The 17,607-nt window shown below is 42.9% G+C and overlaps 1 protein-coding gene and 1 long non-coding RNA gene across 5 annotated transcripts in view; one reads left to right on the top strand and one right to left on the bottom strand.

Moving 5' to 3' along the window:
- Positions 1-15,322, bottom strand: part of SNAP25 (synaptosome associated protein 25) — an 87,542-nt gene extending 72,220 nt beyond the window's left edge. For both annotated transcript variants that reach the window (XM_004014155.5, XM_004014154.5), the window contains exon 1: positions 15,175-15,322. The gene's annotated coding sequence lies outside the window, so the exon portion shown is untranslated. The remainder of the gene's footprint in view (positions 1-15,174) is intronic.
- The window catches only part of LOC105613179 (uncharacterized), a 142,481-nt gene continuing 139,489 nt past the window's right edge, over positions 14,616-17,607 (top strand). For all 3 annotated transcript variants that reach the window (XR_009596006.1, XR_009596007.1, XR_009596005.1), the window contains exon 1: positions 14,616-14,771. This is a non-coding gene — a long non-coding RNA (uncharacterized LOC105613179). The remainder of the gene's footprint in view (positions 14,772-17,607) is intronic.

Raw genomic sequence — 17,607 nt, 5'->3', positions numbered from 1 at the left:
TGGCTGAAATAATTCCCCTTTTGCTATCTACAACCTTGGGTGGCCCCTCACTGTATGTTTGGCCACGTGACTTACTTTGGCCAATGGGATGATAGTGAACGTGGCCTCAATGGACTTGGGAAATGTGAAACATGGTGGCCTGCCCTCTCATGCTGTTTTTGGATGATAGGTGGTCCAGTCACTCCTACTGCCCCAGCCAAGAGCCAGGACCCACCACCATTCACAGAAGTGAAGACATCACGGACCAACAGGACCCTAACCAATCTACTAGCTGAATAAGAAACCACCCAGGTCACCCATAGACCCATAAGTGATCAGAAATGGTTGCTGTTTCAAACTACTAAGTTTTAAGGTAAACTGTTTCATAACAAAGACTAACAGCTTCAGGGTCTCCCAGCTGTCACTGGTACCTAGATGGCATGTAGACCCCCCTTGCTCCCTCCATCAGCCTCCTCCCACCCCACCACCAGGAGGGTGCAAACCCTGATGAGTCACCAGTAGAAATCTTAGGATGTTTTCATATTACTTTACAGCTGTTGAAAATATGTCAGAATATTATATTCTCAGCACCACTATGAAACTATGGTAGTTATTGGACCAGACATTGTTACTTAATACTTAAATACTTAAAAGATTATATATTGCTATCCCACAATTTAAATATTTTGATAGCTATACTTTAGTTGATTTCCTATGAAATCCTAAGTATTCCATTTCATACATTAAAACATATCACCCTGCAAAGGGATCCAAAGACTTCCTTAGATTGCTAGGAGGGTCAGTGGGGCGGGGGGGGCGGGGGCGGGGGGGGGGGAGCTAACTCTATTCAGATTAAAAATCAAAACCAAAAAACCTTGGTTGGCCTATTTAATACAACCAATCTAGTCTCCAAATACTAACATCACTTATGAAGACTAGGAAACGATAACCCAGGAAAGTTCTAGCTGTATCTGATTCTGACAGGGTCATAGAATCACCAAGAAAACCACTACTTTTAGGCAGTAGAAACAAACTCAAATGCCCTTACAGGCTGGGAAAATAATAGATGTGTGAATTGAAGCCGGTATATAAAGACATTCAGTGCTAGGCTCTGTGGCAAATTGAAACAGAAATACTCTGTGTTAAGGCACTCAGATTTAAAGTGTTTGCAAACTCAGCATTGGCCCAATAAAGCAAGTCTGTGGACAGTATTAAGCCTAGGGGTCATTAGCTTGTTAACCATGGATTAAAAGCAAAACCAGCCATCTGATCAGTCCTTTTCCTTGAGCTGGCACTGTCATCACCTTAAGTAGGTAGCTCATGTTTCCCAGGGCAGTCAAATTTCTGATGCCTCAGTTTGCATAGCCACAAAATGGTTACTTTTTAAATAAATCACTTTCCTTTCGAGAGCTGTCATGAAGTTAAAAAATTAGATCATATCACGGGAAGCAATTCGTCAAAAAAAGTCTTTAAATATTGGTTTTGGTTTGGTTTGGTTTAGCCGCTAAGTCATGTCTGCCTCTTGCAACCCTATGGGCCATAGCTTGCTAGGCTTCTCTGTCCATGGGGTTCTCCAGGTTTGGTAAGTGACCTGATAAGAATTAAGTCTGTGCGTGCAGGACACACTGCGGCTTATCATACCAGCCCTGAACCTGGTCTCCCCTCAACCGCACTGTGTGGTTCCAGCACATAAAACATAATCTTGCATGACGTTCACACTCACAATCAATCGACATAAGCTGGGCACCTGGCCCAAGCTGCACCGCCAGAGCTGTTCTGAGATCGTTTAGCATGGGGTATAGACAATAGAGGGCAGACCATTTCCAACAGTGGACGTGCAGGGAGCACAAACGAGGCATCCATGTTTCCGGTGTACGGAGAGAGGAGCTGACTTTTCAAGGAGAGAAAGTGCAGTCAGCGCACAGAAGGAAGCCCTGCCACGAGGCGGCAGGAGAGCCTTGGAGGTGCTTAAACACTAGGTTTGGGTGGTTCCTGAACTCCAGAAACCTCTCTGTCCTTCTCATGGTTTGGCTGGTCAACATTTACTCAGACTCTTTGAGCAACCATTCATCTCCATTTTTGCCTAAATAACCTATATTTGGGCTTTTCTGTCATGTGCAAACCCCAAATAGACACAAGCAATATAGCCAATCATTTTAGGATGCTCTACCCGGCAGCTCAGAATCAAAATGCTCCTCAAATGCTTTTATAAATGTTGGGTCACCATTTGAAGGCTGAGACCTCTGAGGGAAACACAGACTGAGACATCTCCTGAGTGGAGAGGAAATTTGGAAGAGCTGAGGCAGGACTGGCAAGGAAGAACAGGACAGAAGGGCACTGAACTGTGAGTCTGGAGTCCTGCTTAACGCTCACCTGTGGCTTGGTAAATAATTCAGCTCTGAGCCTGGTCATCTGTTATTATTTTTTTTAACGCCATTTGTACATTCTGCCGTAGCTCAAACCTATGGTTCTGTGTGAGCTGAGGACAGAAATCACACAGATCCTGATGTGAGCCGTCAGGATCCTTTTTCTAAGGACAGTTGGTGCTCTGATCCAGAGGAGAAAACAAACCAGTGCGGGATGAGTGGAAAAGGTCAGGCTCCCTTCTTGCACCTGTGGCAGTTTACTGAGGCGCCCAAAGCAAAGGCATGGAGAAGCGCTTCACTCTTTGTGGAGTGGGTACTGTTTCCTCTCTGGTATCCTTCGGAGGCTGCAGGCTGGAAGTGCAGAAAGCAGGGGCTACTCTGTCGTTTGGCGAGATGGTGAATCTTTCTAAGTCTGGGGAGGAAGAATCTAACAGCCAGAGACTGCTGCCGGGGGAAAAAGACAACAAAGGATCCCAATTCCCCACCCAGGACCCCTGCCTTCATTCTGTGGACTTTTGTCTTTCCCATCCTTCAAACTCATTCTGATGGGCAATAGCATCCACATATTATTAACTAGGTCAGAAGAGTGAGTGGAGACTTCTAACCAGGGGCCCAGGACAGGACTTCTCTCTCCAAATACCTAGGCACACAGCTTTTGGGTGGCAGAGAACAGGGGAAATGCCTCATTCTCATCAGACCCCATTTAAGATCAGTGTGAAAACTTGAAGGACCTACTAAAGGCTACTGGTTCCCAAACTGCAGCATGTATCAGAATCATTTGGAAGTGATGAAACAGGAAGACTCTTGCCCCATCCTTGAGGTTTCAGACTTGGTGGGATGGGATGGGGCCTGAGAACTGCATTTCTAACAAACTCGGGGGACACTGATGTTGCTGGTACAGAGATGGCAGTTTGAGAGCCAGTGTCCCAGAGTAAAGAGCAATGACTGTGGAGGGTCAGCAGTATTGCGCTTGGGATCTGAAAACTCAAGTTTCCTCTCTTATTAGCTGTGTGGAAGGAGCATCCATTCTCCGCCTCTCAGACTTGTTCATTCCTCCCTCGTCCCTTAAAATGGGGACCTTCACTCTTTGGGAAGATAGTTTCCACCATGCCCTCCACTCCTTCCTTGATTTGCCCTTCCAACACCCAACTTAAGTGCTTTGTAAGATGGGAAACAGGCAGTGAGCAAGTAGAGCCCAGTTCTCCATTTGGCTTTTTCTTTTTCTTATCCATAGAGAGGTTACGTGTTCTGCTCCTCCAAGCTGCAAATCTTCTGAGGCATGTTCTGCATCTTGGGAGGGATAAGAGGGAAGCCAGAACCCAAGATATTCTTGCTGTGCCTGAGTACACTTATCTCTGAAGCCCTTCCTCCTTTTGTGAGTCTCAATTTGCAAGAATTCCCCCAAAATGTAAGGTCGCTGCTGCATAGAGAATTGTTTGGGAGCATTTCCCAACTTTGGAGGGAAATCATTCTGTGAAAGCAGGCTGGAGCATACCTTTCACAGTTCACATGACTTGTTCTATTATAGATTTGATTTTATATTTATTGGTTTTCATGAATAAAGGTAAAGATTTTGATGAGGTGACGCATGAAGCAATCTTGTCCCTGGAGCTGGCCGCAAGAGAGTCTGTGTTTGTACCTCTCTGCCTATATATTATGTGCATATACAAAAACACACTTGCCCACGTACAATATTTAATACGGAGCCCAATGGTCCCCAACAAAAATATTAACACTCAATACAAAATGAAGCCAACAGACGTAGCTTCAGCAACAGTTCACTAACTTACAGCAAATTATGTTTTCTTAAGCTAAAGCAGAGCAGGGAATTTTGCATATCATCTCTAATTCAAGGGCCTTAACACCCAAGGCCTTAAGCAAGAGGGGACCAGTGCTTTGATAAAGCATAGCCCGAGTTTCTTCATTTCCAAAAGCTATCCTGAGACTCACAAAGCCATTCCCGAAGCGGAGGTGCTATTCAAAAGCATTTGAAAAATCCTTCCACAAATAGAAAAACCAAAGACTGTTGACACGTTTTCCCATTTTATCGTGCATGCTGCTGAGGATAAAAGAATAATGTGGTGGTATGACCTGTTGTTTCCGTAAGCAACACCCACACTACAAAGAGGAAGAGCAGCACACAGCCTTTACGTGGCCTGCGATAAAGAACACCGGATGTCTGGCACCGCAAATGGTGGACAGCGGAACATGGTGACAGCAGGTCCTTCTTTCCCTGGGGGAGGTGACGATACTCCACAAGCTCAGCGCCACATAGCATCATAAGACGCATGCAAGGCAGCCGCTGCTTTCTTCATACAGACGGAACACTGAGGCTCAGCCCAAGCTGGGCAAGTTGGTCAGGATGATGTAACTGAAGCGGCAGGGATGGGCTAGGCATGCAGCCCTCTGACACTTGATTCAGTGCTCAATGAGTTTCTCCAGGTAGCACGCATCACCATATCTCACCTGAACTTTTTCGTCCAGAGGACAGAATTCTTCGGATTTTGCTGACTCATGTTCTGTACATCAGAGCACATTTTCTAAAAGAAGATCCCAATGTATTGGGTGCGACTCATGAGAAAATCCATAAGGTGGTAGGGAAAGGCATGGGCTTTGCAGTCAGAGAAACAAAAATTCCAAAGGCTTTTAAGGTTGCCATGGAAATTAAATGAGATAATATATGCCAAGGTCTAGCACAGCTACTATGGGCATACAACAAGTTAGTTACTTTTTTCTGGTGGCCAATAAGTGGTGCCTCCACTCAGCTGGGGAAGGTAGGGCACAGAGTAACTGCTCAGTGGTTTTAGACTTGTCTCAAGAGGACTGGCAGGGGCGGGGGCGGGGCATGCAAAATTCAGCGCTGCGTTGGTAACGGCTTTTTCTTAATGATTGTTGTTGTTTAGTTGCTAAGTCATGTCCAACTGTCTTGCAACCCTGCCAGGTTTCTCAGTCCACGGGATTTTCCAGGCAAGAATACTGGAGTGGTTTGCCATTTCCTTCTCCAGGGGGTCTTCCTGACCTGGAGATCAAACCTGGGTCTTGTGTTGGCAGGTGGATGATAAATGGGACTAATTTACCACATCATGTCTCAGGTTATTCTTCTCTCCTACGCAAGAGGACACCGGATGTTTGAAAGGACAAGTTAGAAATTATTGTGTTTGGAGGACATTTTCTCAGAAGTTAACTCAACATGGAGAGTTCGTATATACCAGGCCACCACTCCATCACAGAAGCGAGCAAAATGCGTGGCCTCAAAAACAAGAGTGAGCTGAAGCCACCGATCTGTCTCCACTGACTGTATGTCTCAGTAAACATGCGAAGAGAGGCAGCAAAAATATCCTTTCTATCCTAACGGAAAGTAAAGAATTTCCACAGCTTATCTATGTTAAACAGCTTGGCCTTACATGTGAAACTGGCCTAAATCACTCATAGGCAATATCCTTCATGTTCTTCAGTGGTTTTTCATATCTGAATATAAACCTACTTTTAGTAATGTTTTTCTTGAGATTCTTCTGATTCTTCATTAGCATTTTAACTCTTGACTCATAGGTGATAAAACATCGGGTCAGAAAAATTAATTATTTGCCAAACTTTGGCAGCTAGTTGGGATGAACAAACATAATTCTTTAGGACACAATTTTATTCCAACATTTAGGGTGAATCTGTATTTCTGAGTTGTTCTGATCATCATATCTGATCAATAAAAGAAGAAATTACTTACAGTGGTAGAAATCTCTGCAAAGGGGTAGCTGGCATCCCCATTCACTCATCTTTTCCTGTATACCTGGTGTGTGACAGGAATTGTTACAAGTGCTGAGGATTCAAAGATGGTTAAGACACTGCCCTTGGTCTCAAAGACCTTTATAGTCTGTTAAGGTAGAGAAATTCACAAGTACATAGTTACAAAGCAATGTGATAAATCTTATAAGGAAGATGGGGGCATTGCTTATTGGTAAGAAGAGGTAGATTCTGAAAAGCAAGAGCTGGGAGATCATTACATTCTTCTATGTGTTCCTGAATCTTTGAAGCTTGTTTAAGGGAGTTTTCAGAGGAGGGGAGTGGATTGGCTTGGGAGGCACTGTCACCTAAAAGATGTTGCTGTTTTTCTCAGTCACTCTATTCTTACTTTGTGCCATGAATTTATAGTTGGGACTAGGTTTACTGGCCTAGGAAATACTATGTTTCTTGAAGCCTGACCTATTCTCCCCATGAGTGGTGGGGAATGGTCTATATAGGGAGAGATTGGGGTACTGTAATATAACAGGAATATAAAGGACATTTAGTGATATCCTAATTTGTTGCCACACAGAGACAAATGTGCACACAGGCATATCTTAGATATTTACTAAGTTCCTAGATGGCTAAGGATGGTTCTTAATTTACATTCTGTTTATGATGACAACCTTTCCTTGGACATTGATCACTGAGTAGAAACTTTCAATCAGTTGCATATTTTGGACAGAGAGCCAAATGCTTTTCTAAGTTGGGTTAATGTCCTTGAGTCTAAAAGGACTCAAGGTGAATTGTGTCTTCTAAAAGAAAAATACACCAAGAACAGATGCCCAGCAAAAATACACTGAAGGCAGAATCACATATGTTTTATTCACTGCTCTATCTTCACTAACCAGTACTGCTTTCCTGGGACAAGACAGATGTTCAATAAATATTTGTTGAATTAGTGAAGAGTGCTATAATGACAGCTGATTTATGTTTGAGGAGGGAATAGAGGGATAGTCACTTTGAAATTGGAAAAAGTTCATATAGTCAGCAATTTCTCAAGCATAAATCAGGAATACTATCTTGCTTTCTAGTATTATAATGAAGTTATAATGGACTTTCCTATGAAAATGAAAAAATTCACTCCATGGAACTATTGCATATTGAAACCTTTTGCCAGTGTTCTTCCTAGCAGATTTACTGGCATTTATTTCTCTCTACTTTCTGTCTATGCTGCCGTGTGATTTGTCTCTAACTAGCTGTCAGACCAACCTCAGCAAAATTTAACAAATATACTGCTTCACAATTTGTCGTTCACTATTCTTTGAAACTGTACAGAACATGAATAAAAGAGATCAGCAATTTGGCTTGAGATTCTCCATGGAAAGGGAATTCTGTTCAACTTGCAGGACTCTCTAAGCTGCACTGAGAGATTTCTCTAGAATAGGGATGAGGCAGGAGCACAGGGAAACTCTGGCCTCTGGGGGCAGCTGAGAGGCTTTTGTTTTCTTACATGTCATCAGCAAAGGACAGAAACCACTCACTCAAGCCTGTAGGCATAAAAAATCATCTCCCAAGTTCAAAAGCTATATCTAGGGTCATTTAGATATAGAAAATGATGGGGAAACTGGGGCAAGATAGGCATTTTGTTGAACCTGGAACCATTCTAGATGGAAAACAACGTTTTCTTCAAGTATGAAATGGACCATTTTGGAAAATGAGTGGACAGAAAGTGCAGTCTCAAATTAAGACATGAGAATTAGCCATCTCTGGGTAATATAACACGATAGTTGCTCACTTGTGTCTGACTCTTGCCATGGACTGTGGCCAACCAGACTCCTCTGTCCTGGAGAATTCCAGGCAACAATACTGGAGTGGGTGGCCATTCCCTTCTCCAGGGGATCTTCCCAACCTAGGGATCAAACCTGAGTCTCCCACACTGGCAGATTTTTACAGTCTAGGCACCAGGGAAGCCCCTCTCAGTAATAGGAACCAAATAAAATCAGTAACAAAAACCCAACAATAGAATAAAAGATAAGTAAGTTGTTTTAATTTTCCCTTCACAGGGATTATACTTCAGCTTCTTTTACTAACTAAGAGGATCAAATTTATTTTTCAAAACCACAGAAAGCAATTCATAAACCTAGCGCAGCTGTCATTCAGCACCAATGCAGTCTGAGCATTGTTAATTCACTTTGAGTTCCTCCAGAATGGTTGTTAAGCATTTAAAAGGAAGCACTAACACTTGAACAGGATTTTTCCCCATCTCTTTTTGGGGATACAGATTTGTTCTTCTCATTAGTTAATCACTGCTGAAACTAACCTCTGTGAGTCAGCAGTAAGAAAATCAGTTAGCATCTCCTCTTGTTATCATGCTTTACTTTGACGGAAAGATGCTGAAGTCTGCAGTAAGAATGAAGTTATAGCAACAAGGGGAACAAGGCTTTTCTGGAACTTGTGAATTTAATCCACACATGACTATGAATTTAATTAACATATATTGTACCGCCAGCTGTAACCTCTGAACTTTAAATCTCATAGCCTTCAAAGCTTCCTTCTCTCCTAGTGCCTCATCCTTGAAACTTTTTTGTAATGTTATTTCAGCACCTTCTCCCAATCCTCCAAATTTTATTAGTTTTTGAGCTGGCTACTTAAATCATGTAATTCAGTTCATATGAAAATGTTGCTTTTTAAGTACTTATGATCTCACAGACTCTATAAAAAGCTTCTGTCTCCCCTTTTCTAAGAGGTAGGAGAAGAAAGAAGAATGAGGATATAACAGCTAATCAATTGCTTTAAATGAGGCAGAAGTCATGATCAAAAGGGGGTTTAGAAAGAAAAATTTAAAAACAGTTAGGTGGGTTGAAAGAGGAATTATAAAAAGTTTAGGCAGGTTGAATAAAACAGTCTGTGCCAGACAGCAATAAATCTGATTGAGAAGGAGGGGAGATCCCCCAAAGCAGTGATGACTCAGATTAGGGCTTTGAGAAAAAAGTCAGGATTTCTTAAGTCTGATCAGAAAGGCCTCAGAAAGATGATGTCAAAGAAATTATTGAGGGGGAAAAAAGAGAGAGAAACATTGAGGAGCAGAGGGGCGGTGGATATAATTAATCTTACACTGAGAGAGGCAGTCAGGTCAGTTACTGAAGTAGTATTAGGCAGTAACCTCAGAGACCACCAGGTAAACAGTCTCAGACTCACCCACCTAGACTTTTCACCACTGATTTCATTAACTTCATTAATATGGTAAGGATATTGGAAAGCATTCATTCAATTCTGTCATTCAGTAGATGGAGAAATTGAGTTCCAAGTGGAACTCAGTTCCACCATTCAATAGTGGTTGAATGATTCATTTAAAGAAAATAAAAAGCAGTTGCTTTGGGTCTAAATCCAGAGCTCCTGGCTCCTGAGCAGCTAGCATCCTTGCCATCATGCTCTGCCGTCAAACTGAAAGGGGAAAGATACTGCAAACAAACAAACAAAAAATCATGGATATTCTGTGCCCTATTTCTCCAACATGAAAAATGTAGACGCTGCAAGAGGCCGCAGAGTGTATAGCTTAGACTCTGAAATCACACGGACTGCATTTAAACCTGGCTCTGCTCTGTAATGTTAGGCAAGTTATTTAGCCTTTCTTCGCCTCAGTTTCCTCTTCTGTAAAATGGAAATAATGGTACCTGATTACAGGACTGTTATGAGGATTCAGTGAGCTAGCACAGGTAAAAGCTTTTAGAATTAGAGGTTCACTGTTCTCCCCCACAGACCTATTCTGATTAATCACTGCTTTGGGTATCTCTGTTCTCAGATTTATGGCTTACTAAATGTTATCTAATATCATATATGAACTGACTATGGTTTATCATTTATTTAGACATTAGAAAACTGCTTGGAGTTTTATATTGGGCGAAGTGCTTTGAGATCCTTGGGAAGAAAATTATGTACAAACAAGCAGCAATGATAGTAATTCTGAAGAGTTCAAAGTGTAGACAGCATTCTCTGGAAATTTCTCTGAAGCCTCTTTCCTCTTGTAAGATTACTTTTTAAAAAACTGTCTCCACTCACCACGTTCTGCTTCCTCAGTGCTCTGTCCTATCTCCTCCCTTCTATTTAATAACTTGGAAGGCCCTCTGCACTCAGTTTAATAACCATCAGTCTGACCTTCTAAAGCATCAAACGTCACTATCTGCAATTTTGCCCCAGGGAGCCAACTTGGAAATCAACATGTTATCCTAAGGATGTCTCTCCTGCCAGTGTTTTGGTGAAGAACAGATGAGAATAGTCCCTTGACACTTCTGAGCGAGAATTGAAATAGCAACAAGATCTATGTCTGCAACTGCCATTTATTTTTCCACATGAAGCCACGGACTATTTCGGGTTCAGCAGTTCCATCAGAATTTGGAATTGTGAAGCTCTGTTGTGAGAGTAGCAACTACAAGATTAAAAACAAAACGGGTATAGCTCAGACCTCAAGCAAGCCCTGGAGTGAGAGTAATCAGCTAGGATGCTAGGATGGTAGGGAAAGAAATATGATATACTACCCACCTTACCTCAGTTTTTCAAACTTTCATCATAGCATCTTGTATTCCTTCTTTCCTTTCTTTTTTCTCCAGTTTTGGCCACTGGGAACTGGTTCTGTGTGTCATGCTGCCTGAAGCATGAATAGAAAATCTGGCCTCTTTCCCCATCTATCCAGTTAGTATATTTGACAATGCAGAATACTCAGAGTCCACAAGAGTGTTCCACATGTTTATTATTCAAGTGTGCCTTCTGGATACCTCTCATCCCCAGATTTCTGACCCGATTCTGAACCTTCTTGGTAGACATTCATCTTGAATAATTTGTTCCAGTCAATAACTAAAATTTGAAACTTACAATTAACTTCTGGGTAGGACTTAGAAGCCCATGTGTATACTGCAGGATGATCTTTCTTAAAATGTATTATTTTTTGAGATATCTGGTTTCCTTTATTTTTTTATTGGAGGAAAACTGCTTTACAGTATTCTGTTGGCTTCTGCTGTACAACAGTGCAAATCAGCCATCATTACACATATTTCCCCTTCCCCTTGAGCCTCCCTCCCCTCCTCCCATCCCAGCACGCTAGGCCCTCCCAGAGCACCAGGCAGGCCCCCTGCATTACACAGCCACTTCCCGGCTATCCATTTTACACAGGGTAGTATATATATGTATATACATGGTAGTGTATATATACATTTGTCCCATTCTCTCCTTCTCCTACAAGCCCATTCTCTATATCTGAGAATATTCCCTCCATGCAGGGTGATCTTAACAGATGACTAAATGAGGACTGGTTATTATTTTTTAAATTTATCATCCTTTATGATAATACTTTGCCACTGTCTATTCATGAGAGAATGCAAATTTAGTTCCATTCAGTCAACAACAATTCCAAAATGCTAAAAAAAGACATGGCTACTTTGTACATCAGCTTCTGCTCAGAAATCATCTTCAAAGGATAAAGCACTAATTCCTCAGTGTAGCATTCAAAGCCTTTCATAGATGGCTCTAACTCACTGTTCTAGCATATTCCCCTTTACAAGCTTCCCACTCCACCCAAATGGATGGGCATTTTTAGGGTTTGCTGAGCATAACTTGAGCGTGTTTAACTTGTAGTCCTACCTATGCTGTAACTTTTACTTGGCAGACTTCCCTCCACCTCTCTCCAACCTCCAAAGGCCAGCTCAGGTTCTGTTTCTTCTGTCAAACCATTCTAGTCCAATGAAATATTGCCCTAAGAATTTTCATTCCTTACTTTTGGTCACATTGACTTAGCAAATAATTATATACTCCCTCATGATTTTCCTTCTACTGTTTTATTGTATTTTCTTTCTGGTATTATTTACAAATGTTTGGTGTTTATTGTTTTCATTAAGAATACTAGATGTTAAACTTCTTGAGGTCAAAAACCATTTAAGCATGAGATTTTATATCTTCAGTGGGGTTCATTTATGCATCTGCTGCTCACTGATTGATCAATATCTTTCAATCAGGTTTGTCTCTGCTGATAAGGGATGACATTGCAGAAATGTATCTAGCACTGAGGCTGAAAACACCAATTTTCTTCCCTTTATAGAGCTGTAAATCAGTTCCATGATGTGAGAAAAGGTTTATTCATAGTGCATCATATAAAAAGCAGATTCATGTATTTTTAATCCTTCATATCTTCTTTCTCAACTTCTCTCTCAAATTATCTCTCACTTCTCCTGATTGCCAACACCTACACGATCTGCTGAAGGCTGCCTGCTGCAAGAGGAGGTGCTACTGGCAGACACCTCAGTCTTCTGGTTGATGGTCAAGACTTAAGACTTCAGAAGTGTCTTTATATAATCTAATTCAGGGGCAGTTTGTACTGTGTTTGTGCATGTGTGGTCATGCATGTCTAACAAAGTGAAAATAAGATAGTGAATTCTTGGGAGATTTTACCATGGAGAGGTTAATAAGATTACAAATTGTTTCGTGTTCTGAATGCCAAGGTGGTAAAGCAGAAAATTCCAGCGAGCAAACAGGCAGGGGCCATCAGAAGGTCTGTGTTAATGTTTCTTGGCAAGTCTTTACATCCATCTGCTTCTGCCTCTTCTCACTGTATTGCCCTGGATTTTTTAAATTTAAAACTTAAGATAGGAAATATCTCGATTTTTTTCCCTGAAGCTTATCAATAATGTAAATGTTAAAATTCATGTTTCAATTACATTTCTGTTTAACTTCTCAGTAAGCCATTAGCTCCATAATTGTGCACATCAACACTTCCTCCCAGATCTGTGCCCTTTGCCAGCTTCACTGCAGTCCTCTACCTCTGCCCCACCGTCCCAGTCTTCCACTACAAACAAACCCAGCAGTAATTACTAATGACCAAGCACGTAATTCCGGAAGCGTTGAGCTTTTTCATTTGTCGCAACTACGCAGAGAGCTGTCTGGACATGCAGCATGGAGTCAAAGCATTTTTAAAGACTCCTAGCCATCTTGTCTCCCCTCCTCCCATCACTAAAACACAGTTGTTTATTTCATCTGTAGACTGCAGAGTTATAAAATTCATCTATGCAGTTACATACACTTCAATAACAATTTTACATTTGTATCCAACAACAGTTGAATATATACTTACATGGAACCACATAGTTATCCATAAAAAACTGTAGAACAGTAGTAAATAAATAGCCAGGAATGAAAAATACTTTCTCTATGTGGATAGGGCATTTGAGCACCTCTAGCATATAAATGACTGGACTTAATGACTAGCCCCAATATAAGATCTTATTTTAAGGCTTTTCAAGGGATCATGCTAACGTTTATTTAATATGTGGTATCTACATTCTTACACATGATGCTGTTACTCTTATTTAACAACTACTCAGCGAGCACAGTTTTGTTCCTGGTCATTTTATATTGATTTTTGTCTATGCCAAATGGCTGGAAATATCCCTGTAACAATTTTTGTTCACTCAGAGGCTCAAAATGTCAGAGTAGAAAATAGTTAAAGTACTTATCACTGCCTCAGCAAAATCCCGCAGTGCTGTAAAGGAAATTACAGTAGATCTTTAGGTCAGAGTCCAGTTTCAGTCTAACACTATGGTCCTTCCATCTGCATCACACTGAAGGGCACGGTTGGATTCTCCGGAGGAAAACCAGTCTTAATGTTGTCAAAATCAGAAAATTATCCTGAGATAACCAATGTCCATAGGAAACACTTCCTCTCATTCTGAAATCATGGCCAAAGAGGTTAAATCTACACCCTGAAAGACCCATAATATTTCTTACAGATGTATTTTTATGGGTATGTGCTTCTGTTCATGCCTAATTACAAAGATAAAGAAGAGGAAGAGGGATTCATTATTGAAGTTGATTTCGCTTAGTTCAATTACCCCCATATTTTTTTTTATCAAATAGATATATGTCAAAAGATATAACACTCCTATAAAGAGATCGTGTTGCCATCTTCATATATACCCTTATCCATGACCACCTAGGATCTGTAGACAGATCTATTTTGTGTCAATAAATAAAACCCCTGATTTCCTACTGGAAGATAAGTACAGATCTTTAAAAATGTGTTTGTTTTCTACCTTAAAAAGGCGGGGGGGTAAGGAGAGGGAGAGAGTAACACAGAAAATTTCCATAAGTAGACTTTTTTCTGAAGCTATACAGGAGCTAAGCATGGGAACTGGTAATTGCCTGCAGAGGGGTCCGGTAGGAAGGATTTATTTTTCCCTTTTAACCTACTATGCCTGCTCTATTAGGGATATCCGAGAGATCGGAGTCTCAGAGAAGCAGTTTGGCCTGAAACTAGCCCTGGCCAGGCGTCTCTGCCGCAGGTAGATGCGGCGCTGTGGCCGGACCGCTATCCGCGGTGCTGAAAGGTGGCGGGCGCCAACGCAGTCCCCCGATGTTGCTGTCCAGGGTGCTGAGCGCGGGCCGCCGCAGTCCCGGAGGCGAGCCCGAGCCCCCGCCCCCGCCAGTCTTCCGCAGAGCCCTCCCACCCAGCACTACCCGCCCGCCTTCCGCCAGCCTGCTGTTGACGTGGAGCAGGCGGCATAAATCAAGTCTGTGGGGCATGGAGGCTGCTGTGGCGGCTGCAGCTCAGCTTGCCCGGGGCGGGAACTCCCCTTTCTTTCGCCTCCCAGCGCCCGCACCCTGCCTTCTACCTAATTTTTCCCTGGATAACAGCGCCCTAACGACAGCAGTCATGATAATAAGGTCAGAACGACAGGGTTGGTTTGTTTTCATCTACAGAAGGGGGGGTGGGGGGAGAATAAAAACAGCAGCCTAAACATCTCTGAAAACTGCATCGCAAAATGGAAGAGAGAGGGTCCCACTACTGTTTCAAAAGAGTAAGTTATTCCGTACGTATTCTTGCGCTTCCACCCCATCGCTCCATCTGCACTATCCCCATTCACCCCTTCCCTAAGCAGCTCACCTCGAAAATACTTTATAAAGCCCTAGGCGAGAGTCTAGCCGGACGCACACAGATGGAATACCGCACCCTGGGTGCACAAATTCTTGTATTTGCTCAAGCTCACTTGGTCTGCCCAGCTGTGGTCCCTTCTGGGTATGCAGCCAGCCAGTGCCAGATCCACGACCTGGGGAGGGGTCTCCTTACCTTGGCTTCTCCAGAGGGTGGTGTTCGCCTGGCCCCTGCAGGTTCCAAGTGTGGAGGAGCCGCGGAGCCGGGAGGGAAGGAAAGACAGCGCCTGACCTCCCCGAGGTTTTGTCTTCAATGCAACGTGAGCTCTGCCCTCATCAAAGATGGCCGTCCCTTTTGACGTCAGCAGCTTTTAATAGCCATCTCCTGGAGGGGCGGGGAGGAAGTGTTGAGGGGAGGGCGGGGGGAGGACGCGGGCGGGGGTGGGAGGGGAGGAGCCGCGAGGTACTGAGCGCTTGACTCAGCTCCCAGCTCGCTTTACTGCAAAGCTTTGTATTTTAGTCTTTTATAAACACCCGAACGGGACTATTCTTATGATTCCACTTTAACACCCAGGCACGGGCAAATTCATTTATCTCTCGACTGGTCTTCTGATATTGTTTTGTTTGTATAGGTGTGTGTATGTATGTGTATGTGTTATATACATGGACTATATGCGATTATATATATACAAAAAATTTCCCCTGCTGAGTTGAGTCTTTGGTTGAGTCATGAAACGGAAGGGGAAGGCAGAGGAGGAGCAAGGGGTGGGGGATTTCAGTTGCAATTTGCTTTAAAAAAAAAGCTGGTCCGAAGGGGCATCCCTGTCAACCCCCACCAGCTCCATATATGGTCAGGCTACGTGGGTTGCTATTTTTATGAGTGATTTCTTCATTTTATCAAAGTAGCATCGAGGGCTTGGAGTTCGCATTAATATGGTCAGTTGCGGAGAGAGACTAGTACACGTTATTTTAAAGTACGTCAGAGCAATCATCACAGAGATTTCAAAGGAGTTGGGGGAAAGGGTAGGGAATGGTAGGTAGTTAACCCAACCAGCGTGGGTTTGCTGAGTTCAAGGCTTGGAGTTGAGAGCTGTTTGAGGAGGGCAAAATAGATGACGCTGTTTGGGATTGAATTTGCAATCGGAGCCTAGGGTTTTATGTTGAACTTCTTAGTCCACAGAGGCGCCGTACATGCCTTATAGGATTGACTAGGCTTCTGGGGAGCGGGTAGTATGGGAACAGCTACAGGTTCAAGGATGCTGGGACGCTACAAAATTCTGCTGGTTCATTCAGTGCGCAAACCCTGGGTACCAGACGAAGCTGGCCTTGCGATGCTCAAAACAAGACGTGGGCGAGAGAAGCTAGTAGCGCTGGTCATAGGAGAGATTAAAAAGAATAATCATAAAGCAATAATCTTGTCCTTTGTTTTGTGCTTTAGGCGCCAAGAAGGGGAGGGGTGGTGGAGGGCGCATATGCAAATAGTCCCGCGGTGGCAGCCTCTCGGATGATTCATAGGTGTTGGGGAGGCTGTCTCGGGGCTCTCCGCGGGGAGGGCAAGCTGGGGAGCGCGTGGGAGGGGGGACCTCGGTTGAGGAACTGTTTGTACTTTTCCGGGAAGAATGAGATTAGAAGTCGTGCCTCGCAGTGTTAAAATTTGACGGCTCCTTTTAGGCGATGGAAAATCCTTGTCTGGGGGCTGGGTGGGGGACAACGTATAACTTCTACTCCCAACCCCCGCAACACACAACCCCGCTCTGAGGCATGAGAGCCAGCTTAGGTTTTTAATGCACAAGGAGAGAGAGAGAGAACGAATCCCAGGAAACAAAGGAGAGAAGCAGAGTTGTGAAGGGATCATTTATGCCGAACAGAACTGTAAGAATTCAATAAGTAATACCTTTAATTGAAATAAGTGGATGTTCTAGTCTCTTTAAAGACTTCTTGACCAAAGGGTATTTTGAAATATTAATGTTTTCAATAATAATTAACAAATAAGCTGGATTCTGAAAACAGGACGTGTTGCTGAAATGTGTTTACTTCATTAAACATTTAATATTCTTGTACAGTTAAGAAGAAGAGAATCTGCTTGGTCCTCAGAAACTTGACAATGAAGCTCCTAGTTACAACTATCACCGTCGTAGAGCAACCTGGAATGGGCTGGGGGAAGTGAAGGCGAATGCACTGATATCACAGCAAAACACTTTATGATCAGAATTGTTTTCCTCTAAATGTGACTTTTTTTTTAGCCCATAAAAGTTGAGGGGTTGGGGAGCCTGAAGTGGAAAGAAGCAGAATATGTGTATGGCCCTCAGTCTGAAAGTCATTCAGGCAGAAAGTTTTGTGCAGGAATGGAGGAGGTAGGGGATTTTCCAGATTAAAAAATAGTAAAACTGGAAAAGTACCTACGTCAGTGATGAAGGCTTATCCTGCGGGCGACGGCTCTGTGGCAGTCACAGGGGAGGACTGGCTTGGTATTCTGAATTTTCAGCTGCTGATGCCCCACACTGACATCTTTAAAAATTACACAGTAGAGGAGAGAGTCAGACTGATTCAAAGCATCACAGAAAATACCTCAAGCTCTACAGGATTATGCTGGGTGAAGGCAGCATTTCTCATTCTCTTGTGCTTCTGT

The sequence above is a fragment of the Ovis aries genome, chromosome 13 (assembly GCF_016772045.2).
Source record: "Ovis aries strain OAR_USU_Benz2616 breed Rambouillet chromosome 13, ARS-UI_Ramb_v3.0, whole genome shotgun sequence".
Classification (NCBI taxonomy): Eukaryota; Metazoa; Chordata; class Mammalia; order Artiodactyla; family Bovidae; genus Ovis; species Ovis aries.
The sequence above is the reverse complement of the archived record's forward strand: the minus strand, read 5'-3'. Positions and strand labels throughout refer to the sequence as shown.